At 39.3% G+C, this 9818-nt stretch overlaps 1 long non-coding RNA gene across 1 annotated transcript in view; it reads right to left on the bottom strand.

The window, feature by feature from the left end:
- Positions 1 to 465: 465 nt before the first annotated feature.
- LOC139741300 (uncharacterized) overlaps positions 466 to 9818 on the bottom strand; it is a 35290-nt gene continuing 25937 nt past the window's right edge. Inside the window, exon 3 of the long non-coding RNA XR_011711612.1 lies at positions 466 to 683. This is a non-coding gene — a long non-coding RNA (uncharacterized lncRNA). The remainder of the gene's footprint in view (positions 684 to 9818) is intronic.

Below are 9818 nucleotides of genomic sequence, written 5' to 3'. Positions count from 1 at the left end.
CATTATTTTGGTTGACTGACTGCTTCGTTTAATCTATTTCTTTTCCTTTTCTGACTAATCTTACAAGCTCCCTATCTGTTTCTATAAGATCACACATGGTATAAATTAAAATATAATTATTACAGGTTTCTCTTTCTCATTCTACTTCGTCTTCTCCGTCCAGAGTGCAATTACAGCCTTATGTCACAAGATGCGCCCGTCCAAATTCAATTCATTGCCGTACTAAACAATTTTCTTCCGGAATGAGCATCCGGACGCCGAGGGCGCTCTTTGTAAATATACGTTTCTATTACTTTTGTTATTACATGTATAGGGATGCCTATGTATCAAAAATATAATTTCATATTTTCATATATTCATATGTATGCATATATATATATATATATATATATATATATATATATATATATATATATATACATATATTATGCAGACGGAGAGAGAGAGAGGGAGAGTGTTCGAGCAAACAAATCGATATATCGTGCTGCGAACGATGCCATGAATATCGGGATACAATGGCATTGGCATCATCGGTCGATTAGATTTCACAAGGGAGGAAGTTTGAAGCAAAAGAAAAAAAGATGAAAAAGAAAGAAAGAAAGTGAAAGTTATCTCACCTTCCTTCGAATTCGAGCACAAGACTAGGATCCAGGATGTTGTCCTCTGGTTCCCACGTGTTGTACCTGTCCCAAAGAGAGAGGGAAAGAGAACAAGTTTTTTGTAAGAAGATGTCTATCACTCTATGATTCTCATCAGCATTATACGCATTGCACATTTCAACGTCAAATGAAAGGTCACCGAAAGTGACATCGACACTTTACTGTCTGAGTACATGAGAAGGGGATTTTCATTTATTTATTTACTTATTTGACAAAAATTATCCAAGCTAAAAGATTTACATTCTGGCCTGGCTCCACATATTTTTAAAACCCGAATAATGTCACACATCACACATGAGACCACACTCGCCACGTGCGTAGAATTCAGATTTACTCAGGGGATACACATAATGAACGGAATACACAAGTCTACAAACCCTGCGGACCCGAAAGCACCATACCGATGCGCGAAACTACATACGAAACAAATAAAAACAAAATTAAACGAACAAACAACCAATCAACCTAGCGGATTCCCTGTGAACCTCCCTGTTTCATTCGCTGGAGGTCACAGAGACACCTTTTCAGAAGATAATAGTGGCAAATGAAGACACAAACAAACAAACAAACTAATAAAGACGCACTATCAAAACTCTCATTCCAGTAAGATGATCCCAGTCCAAGTACAATGCTTATAATTACATCCATAACAATGGACCAGAAATGGACATAAAAAATGTAGTTATGAAGCTTTAGATTTACATATTTCCAACGAACAGTGATATTCATAATTCAATCAGTTGATGGTGCCATCACCTCACTAATGTATACTTTACCACGGTCTTTACACAAATAAAAGATAAAAAATCATTCCACAGGTCGACAGGTTATAGGAACAAGATCAACCCTTAGAAAAGGGAGAAGCATACAGATATCAACTGCTATAAATATTGAAACTTCACAATACAACATCATCATCTCCTTCAATTTTTCATTTAGTGGATGCGACGTCCATCACTTTTCTTTGAAAACGTGAAGAAACCCCTACGAGTTGTCCCAACTGTTTCCATTCATTTTATCCTCCAACTTTGATGAAACTCCTGCGATTTGGTTTGATTTATCAAAACCAGCATGAACATGAAATGGGATTGCACCTTGAAGGTCTCCCGCACTATACTGATGTGCTTCAGAAATCACTCATGATAATGGTTGAAGGGAGTGTTTTCATCCTTGTAGTCATCACTGCACTGGCGACCTGTTTCGTATGGTTCTGAGACGGTCTAAAAGCCCGCATCTACCCACTTCAAGGTTATCATTAGGGAGAAAGCAAGTCAGTATGACCATAGCTCTCTAGTATGACTCGTACAACAGATTCGAATGCTTGGCAAAGTGCCAAGTTCAATCTAACAATGAGCTAAAGGATCTTAAAATGACTACAGCATATCGCGGCCCCTGGTAAACCCTCTAGCATCAACTACAGTACATCGATATTGCCGATGATATCTTACGCAGTTTGCATGGTTGTCGGTGGTAATTTACAGGACACAATATTGTTTTTCTGATAATAATCATAAGGAAATCTGCCCTGACATACTTTTTTTTTCCTGTCCATTTCCCGACTAATGTTAATCTTCCAAGATCAGCTCTTCACAAGGTCTCTCTACCGTCGAGAAGACGGAACTTCTCGACGAAAAGGAGGCTTTCATAAGAAACGTATTATTATTTTTTCTTTTCTCTCTCTCACACACACTCTCTTTCTCTCACATTTCGAGGACTTCTCCGGGGCTCATTGACTCGAGAATGCTTCCTGCGAGCGGAAATCGGGAAAATGTCAGTGATTCAAGACTGGCGTGTGAGAGAGTCGATGAGCCCCGTTTGTTCGCCCCTCCTCCCCCCTCCTCCCCCCTCCTCCCCCCTCCTCCCCCCTCCTCCCCCCTCCTCCCCCCTCCTCCCCTCCCCCTCTTGCCTCTCCCTCCTCTGCTTTCAGGATGGGGGTAGAAAGGCGTATCGTTCTGCTATGACTGACTACATGAGTGATCTTGCGTCTGAGGAGAGTTGAAGAACTCAACATGTACATAGGCTTAATGACACAGAGCGAATGCAATTGATTTCGAGCTTCATTGGTAAATTTGGTGTTGGACTTGTAAATCTTCTTCTCTTCTTTTTTTAATCTTTGAGGTGGGAGGAACAGCGTGGAGACAGGCTGAACTGAAAACGGAGTCGGAACTATCGACAGGTACTGATTATGTTTGGTACGGGTCGATCTTAATCAGAGCGGGTTACTTCGGTCCAAATATCAACGAAACGATATTACACAAGGTCTCGCTTTTTTTCAAAACAATTAAAAGAAATGGTATCATACCATAGGCTGTAAGAAGAATTTTTCGTGCCCTTTGGGCACTCAGACGGAGTTGTAGAGGGCATTATAAACACCCCTTGTTATTGTTATTATTGTTATTATTATCATTATTATTATTATCATTATCATTACTATTATTATTGTTAATATTGTTATTGTTACTATTATTATTACTATTATTATCATTATCATTATTATCATCATTACTATTACTATCATTATCAATATTTTAACAACAATAACAAAACATAACAAAAAATAAGACATCATGGAAACACAAACATGTAACAATTATGTTTATCTTTTCTTCTGTTTTCCATGGAAGGATTATGTATGCTGGTATGATGGGGTAAATGACACTAAATGCCAATCTCAGAATCGCCGATAAAGAAGGGATGGAATGTAAGTTTAGAATGCATACTCAGCATGCTCAGCACCCACAATTATACAAAGGGAAGCATCAAAATTCCATTACCGTTGATGTGCCGTCCACACGGTGGCCTGAAAAGGATGTAGAGTCCACTATTTTGGGTAATGCAATGCTATGATATGAGACAGTGTCGTACATATACTTCTAGCTTAATTCGGGACGAGATTTTGGATTCTCTTCTGTTCGTATACCACCGTTGTAAACCAACGACAAACGACCATCATCCATGGGACTAGTCAATAACATTTTGAGGATTCTTGTTACATAGAATCGATGTCCCCCTTTTAGCTGTTAGTGTTATGGCATCACACTGTGCAATGTGCTATCTTTAGAGCAATACCACTTACCGACGAACACTTTATCATCTAGCTTGGAAAAAAAAGAAGAAGTTGAGGCACATAAACAGGATAAAGGGTAGACATTCACCCAGGTGGACAGACAAAAAAGACAAACATACACGCGCGCACACAGAGAGACACAGAGGCACACAATTTCTCTGAATTCCACGGATATGGAGAGATATTAGTGAATTTTGCGAGTAAAGATCTGTCAGCGCAATGAAATTCGGATTGAAAGAGACAAATCGGGCGGGAATAATGAGCATTCGACAACGGAACACTTTAGCGACGGCATAAAATCGATTCACCTCGACTTCCTTTCCATCATGCACGCACCTACATTATTTCAAGCTATCTTTGGGCTTCCCGGCCACAATTTCAACGCATTATACAACATAAAAAAAGGCTGAAAGGGAGACAAAATATATGTATATCCCACTACTCAACATCCAGGGGGAACTGCATGAAAAGATGTTCGCTCAAATGCGCTTCGCTTGAGTATCGAACAAGTATAATTGCAAGACTGTTGGAAAGAAAATCAATGATGCCGGTTGAACTGTAATGCGGCGTCAAATGGAGGAGAAATAGAAAACCCATCTCGCTCACACGAACACAAACACGACATACATAAATATACACAAAGACAAGCACATCGACAGACGTACATTCAATACCCAAATGGAACATCCGCTCTATTATTTGGTCATTTCTGGTCTGTATGAGATTCGCTCCATTGTGTTGCATATTAATACTGCTGCATAGCAACTCAGCATTGCAGTTTGCATAGATGCTGCGAATAAAGGGCGTGCAACAAAACTTCCTACTTGCACTTCACGTGTATTCCAAAGGAGGCAGACACCAAACTTGCGAAGAAAATGTCATATCGTTTCATACCGCTCACTAAAAGTGATGATTAATGACTCATCCACAGCCGCGGACACAGGGGGTGTACGTCTTCAACTCATGTTCAAAATCCAGCACATAATTAGTACTTATTAGTGACTGCCTTTGCAAATCTTGAAATAAAAGCAATAACAATACAAACAGCAAATAATCTATGGGGAAACGTTGAAAGTAGCTACAATGTAAGCGTACAAAACATAGATTTATTTTCGTGATCGAAGATATTGAAAAAAAAATGTTCGACGTGCCCGAAATAGGCAGGTCATCAGGACCTATTAAAAATTCGTGGCAAGCCAGAGTTTGAGACAAATACATATATGCCCCTCCCCTCCCCCCCCCCCCCACACACACATATACATTGTACATGTTAATAATTCTTTCTCCTTTCCTCTTCTGTCTCTCATAATGATCAGGCATGTCACTGATAGATTCGGTATGATTTTTTGTAGTTAGTCAATTTAAATACAGGTACACCTATGTAATAACATCGAAACAACTTTTCAGTGCTTCTGAAAATACACTACAATATAGGGCTTCAAGCCAAAGTAATATCGCATGTCTACGCGTATAAAATGAAAATGAAAGACAACGCAGTGGAGGTCCAAAGGTCTACACAAGGTATGGTATCGTAATGTCGGTTGCTATACAATGTATAAAATGCACGTAGAGACAGAGAAACAAGTAAAGCTTGGTCAAAAAAGGTTAGTCTTCGTTTCAGGCAAGGACCTTTCTCTCCCGTGGTGCGAATCAGCCGAGTAAGTCCTATATATTGCATACACTATAGGCAAGAGTTTTGAAAATCTTCCTACGCCGTGAGAACATAACAATTACATGTACATACTATGGCCAATTGTAAATGTAATATTGTACAAAAGGCAGCCTATAAAATATATTTAACATTGAGTGTAAATGCTGTTCTCCTTTATATAAATTATCGTTATTAAGATAGCATCGTTAGGTACCCTAAATCAAGGGGACAAACTGGGATAGACATCACGTCCGAGGATGTTATCTGCACGGGTTTTGAACCTAGGATCTATTACCTGAGAGTCCATATAAACCTTGACATTCCCATCCATTGTGACAAACAAAACAAATGAGTCTGGAGTCCAAACCAACCAAAGGGGAATAAAATCATTATCCATACGTTTTTCAAGGACAACACTGCCATATATATGCATTTTCATAATATACATGTACGCTTGCCGACTTAGTATGACATTATAAGTATCTGATGCCTTACAATGTTGAAACGTCAAAAATGGGGGGGGGGGGGTGGTGGATAGGAGGCCTGGGTGGGAAGGAGGGGGGGGGGGTGATAGGGGGCTGGGGTTGGAAAGGGGGGAGGGGGAGAGCTCTCACACTCTTCATTGATCTCACACACTTGGAGTACGGATCATTTCGAGCATTTAATTGACGGTTCGTGTGGGCTGGGGCAAGTTCAGTTCAACAGCCATGACCTTTTCCAACAGCATCTCGCTCCACATGAAGCATGCACAAAGCTTCAGAGGGCTCAAAAAGAGGAAGACACACACACAAATAAAATAGAGAAGCACGAAGACAACAAAAAGCAAAATACACCCGCGTATTGAATGACACATTAGCTGTCAAATCGAGCGTGGAAACGAAACGTTGAACTGTGATGATTATTGGAATGCGCTCGCACGGGACAGGGTCTGATGTCTACATACAGTGTACTTTGAAGACTTGTGCCGACTGCAACATGATCGTTTGTCTTCCCAACCACGCTTACATATTTGTCCCTTTTAAAAGTGGCATCAGATTTTTTTTTTTTCTCAGATAAAGAAAAAAAATATGAATGCACAATTTAACATTTTGTTTGTTGGCTTGTATTATACAACGATAACTGGGATACAGCCTTTAATTTGGCACTTGTCAAGCCTACACATGCTATTTGTTGAAATCGACCCCTCCCAAAAAAACAAAAACAAAATAAAACAATACAAAACAAAACAAAACAACCAACAGTACAAAAAAAAAGGGAAAAAGACAACAGCAAGGTGCAATTAGTGTGTTGTTGAGAAAATAACATTGTAGTATAACGCACATAATGCTTTCACAAGCAGATATCAATTGAGGCGTTTCGGTATGCGTTTCTCATTCTCTGACCTTTTGCAGTCGACGTTTTCAGTTACCCGCCTAAGATGAGCATTGATGAGTCATGCGCACATCTCTTAGGTTATTGTTTATTTGCTTGATTTTTTCCCCCTATGAATGCACAGTCATGATTCCCCGCCCAATTAAATAAAATTAAATGAAAAACAAATTATTATAATGATTTATAGTATACTTATAAGCCCTTCATGTGGCACGCCTCGCAAACACTGATTCTCACAAGGTGATTGGTAATGAGGTATTAACAAGCAATCAGAAAATATAAGGGAGAAGATGTATCTGGAAGAGCGATCGGTGCAGGCACGTGTAATCGTCTTGTTATTTTGGCGTAGCGCTTCACGGAAAAGTGAAGTTTCTCGTCAGGTTTTCTCTCTCATAATCATTCAGTACTCACCTTGAACATTACTGAATTGAAGTTGTGAGAGTATAACTATCAATCTAAGAGCACCATGTACAAAACAGTGTCAAGCATTTAAGGATAATATACTGCCAATGCTCTTCAGTTGATGTAGTTGTTATGACTGTTGTTTTTGCGTTCAGAGGGGATGGCGATGACGGTAATTCAAACTGTCAAATGTATAGCATGCATGGGATCCCAAGCATCACTCACTGTATCAATAATTATTCATTTTGTACCCTATACTATTGAATAACAATGGAAAGTTAAAATCTACTTGGGGGAAAATTTTATACAAACAGAACTGATTTCAAATGATCTGAGCTGCTGCTTTCACTAGTGGTCTTTGTTCAGTATCGATTACATCTTTGACTTGAGTATCATGCGACAAAACTCCCTTAAACTTAACATCGAAATAGAAAACCCTGTTTATTCTCGGTATACCGAAACCGAAGCAGGAGGAAGAAAGACTTTGGAAGTTCCGCCATTTTTCTGAGTATTGCGTGTATACTGTGTGCGTACCAAGTGTGGAGGGTAATAATGCCTGCCACGATTATTCCCAATTTAACCAGAGGACTTGTCGCTGCGAAAGGTGGTCTATTCCTCCTCTGCTCGCAGCCCGCTAAAAATCATAGCGAAGCAGTTCATCTATGGGTAGGCCTACCGATTGACGGGGTGTGATGTCCCCTCTCCGTTCTTGCCAGTCCTCAGCGAAGCACGTCATTCGGTAATTGCATCAGAAGAACAGGTGTGAAACTGCCCTTTCATGTTGGAAGATGAGGCGTATGTTCATTGGCCGTTACTTGATTTTTGCCCCTGACTACGATTTCAGAACAGGAGGGTCGAGTCCATTTGGAAGGATCATGAACAGCTACAACGTTTCATGATGTGTCTGTCCCCTACCCTCCTCACCCCCCGTAAACACAAACAGAGAGTTACAAGTACAACTATCATTTTTCTCATTTGGGAAAAAAAATAATTTTTTTTTTTGTTGTTATTTGGAAGTTATCATAAAAGTGGGTTTCTTTAAAATCAAAGTGACGAACAGACAAAATCATTGATTCAGAACCAGTATTGATTTTTTTTAAACATCTTCCACAAATGGGACATCGTACATGTATAATGTTCACTGTGTACTGATGTGCTAATGTACGGGACTTCGTATGGTCTCCTCCCCATTCATGGAGCTACTGTACGTACAGTACCTCTATGTATATGGTCACCCCTTGAAATGTGCTTCTGAAATGTAGAACTTATCGCCGGAGAAATCTTCCTCGAAAGTGACAGGTCGGAGAACATGCGAACTTGATCGGAATCAAATATATAATCAGAAGCCACACAAGCAATGGGATGTCAGCTGATTCAAGCAGGCTATAGCTACATTGGAAGGAAATGTCAAAACGGAAAGCTCAAAAATAGCTCCAGCTGAGCAGTAAATGTGATTGTAACGCAAGATTGCCACCTTCCTAGTACGGCTCTCCTCACTCCATTCATTTTTTTTTTTTTGCACAGAAAAGTACTCTAAATTTCGCTTTTAGTTTGTCTTGACTCGAAAGAAATATTTTTAGAGAAGTGTTTATGGGGAAACTTACTTTCTCATAAATATATTTGAATTAGTAAAAGATATGCAAAACGTACGCCACTTTCATGTAACCTTTGAAAAAACCCTTGAAAAAGGTATGCATGTATAATTTTGTATTTGTTAACCATTATCTACCATGTAAAGTCGAATACAGACCTATGTTTGTTATATTTTCTGATTCATTTCGTGTTATGTTTGCCGGAAAGAAAGAATGAAATAAATGAAATGAAATGAATGAAATGAAATGAAATGAAAATGAGAGTTGGCATTGCTTCTGTTTTTCCCCAATGCCCTCATGGCGGGTGGAAAGCAAAATGAACGAGCACAACACAATTATGACGTCATAGTCACGTGAACATGCATGGCTATTGTATTGCACAGGGCCCAAGGGCCATAGCGCGGCTTTAATGGAGACGGTGAAAAGGTCAAGCCTGTTCGTCTGTTTGTTCAATTTTTTCTCGGATTTTCGTTCCTCTGATGCTCTTCTAAAAGGCATGCAGTTACTCAAAAGAGATATCTCTGTAGGTCTACTCACGACAGTTACCTCTAATATAAACTGACAAAGATTTTAATAGAAGGGCTTTGCTATCATCCATGCAGTGGTCAGTTTTTAGCAGGGAGGCAACTGATTTTTTATAAGACCCCCTTTTAATAGCTATTCAATAACCTGGCAGGGATCTTCAAGTTCCTTGATTATGTGTGGTGTAGTCGCTGCCCTTTACGTAATTTGACGATCTATCGCTAAAACTGTAAGATCAGTTTCTTCTTAAATTAAACAGTTGATAGCTTGTAAGCAGGGTTTGATGGCCAATTAAAATCTCCTTTTTGTTGTTTGTTTGTTTTTATTTTTGGTGTATTTGTTCATTTTTTTTTTTGTGAAATGCAGTTGTAAAGCGATCTCGTTTTTGCCGATTAGGAATACTATGAGTAAACACAGACCGTGAGTTTTCATACCCATAAACATTTCAGCCCATGTTGAATTGAACGGGAAGGTGTTTTTTTACTTTCTTTCTTTGCTCGTTACTGAGCTATTGAACTACTCATGAATGATTGATTCATCCGCAGTATGTTTGC

Source organism: Diadema antillarum, unplaced genomic scaffold (genome assembly GCF_040938485.1).
Source record: "Diadema antillarum isolate AM-2024a unplaced genomic scaffold, OU_Dant_1.0 seq00000918_RagTag, whole genome shotgun sequence".
NCBI classification, from domain to species: domain Eukaryota; kingdom Metazoa; phylum Echinodermata; class Echinoidea; order Diadematoida; family Diadematidae; genus Diadema; species Diadema antillarum.
This window is presented reverse-complemented; position numbering and strand designations above follow the sequence as displayed.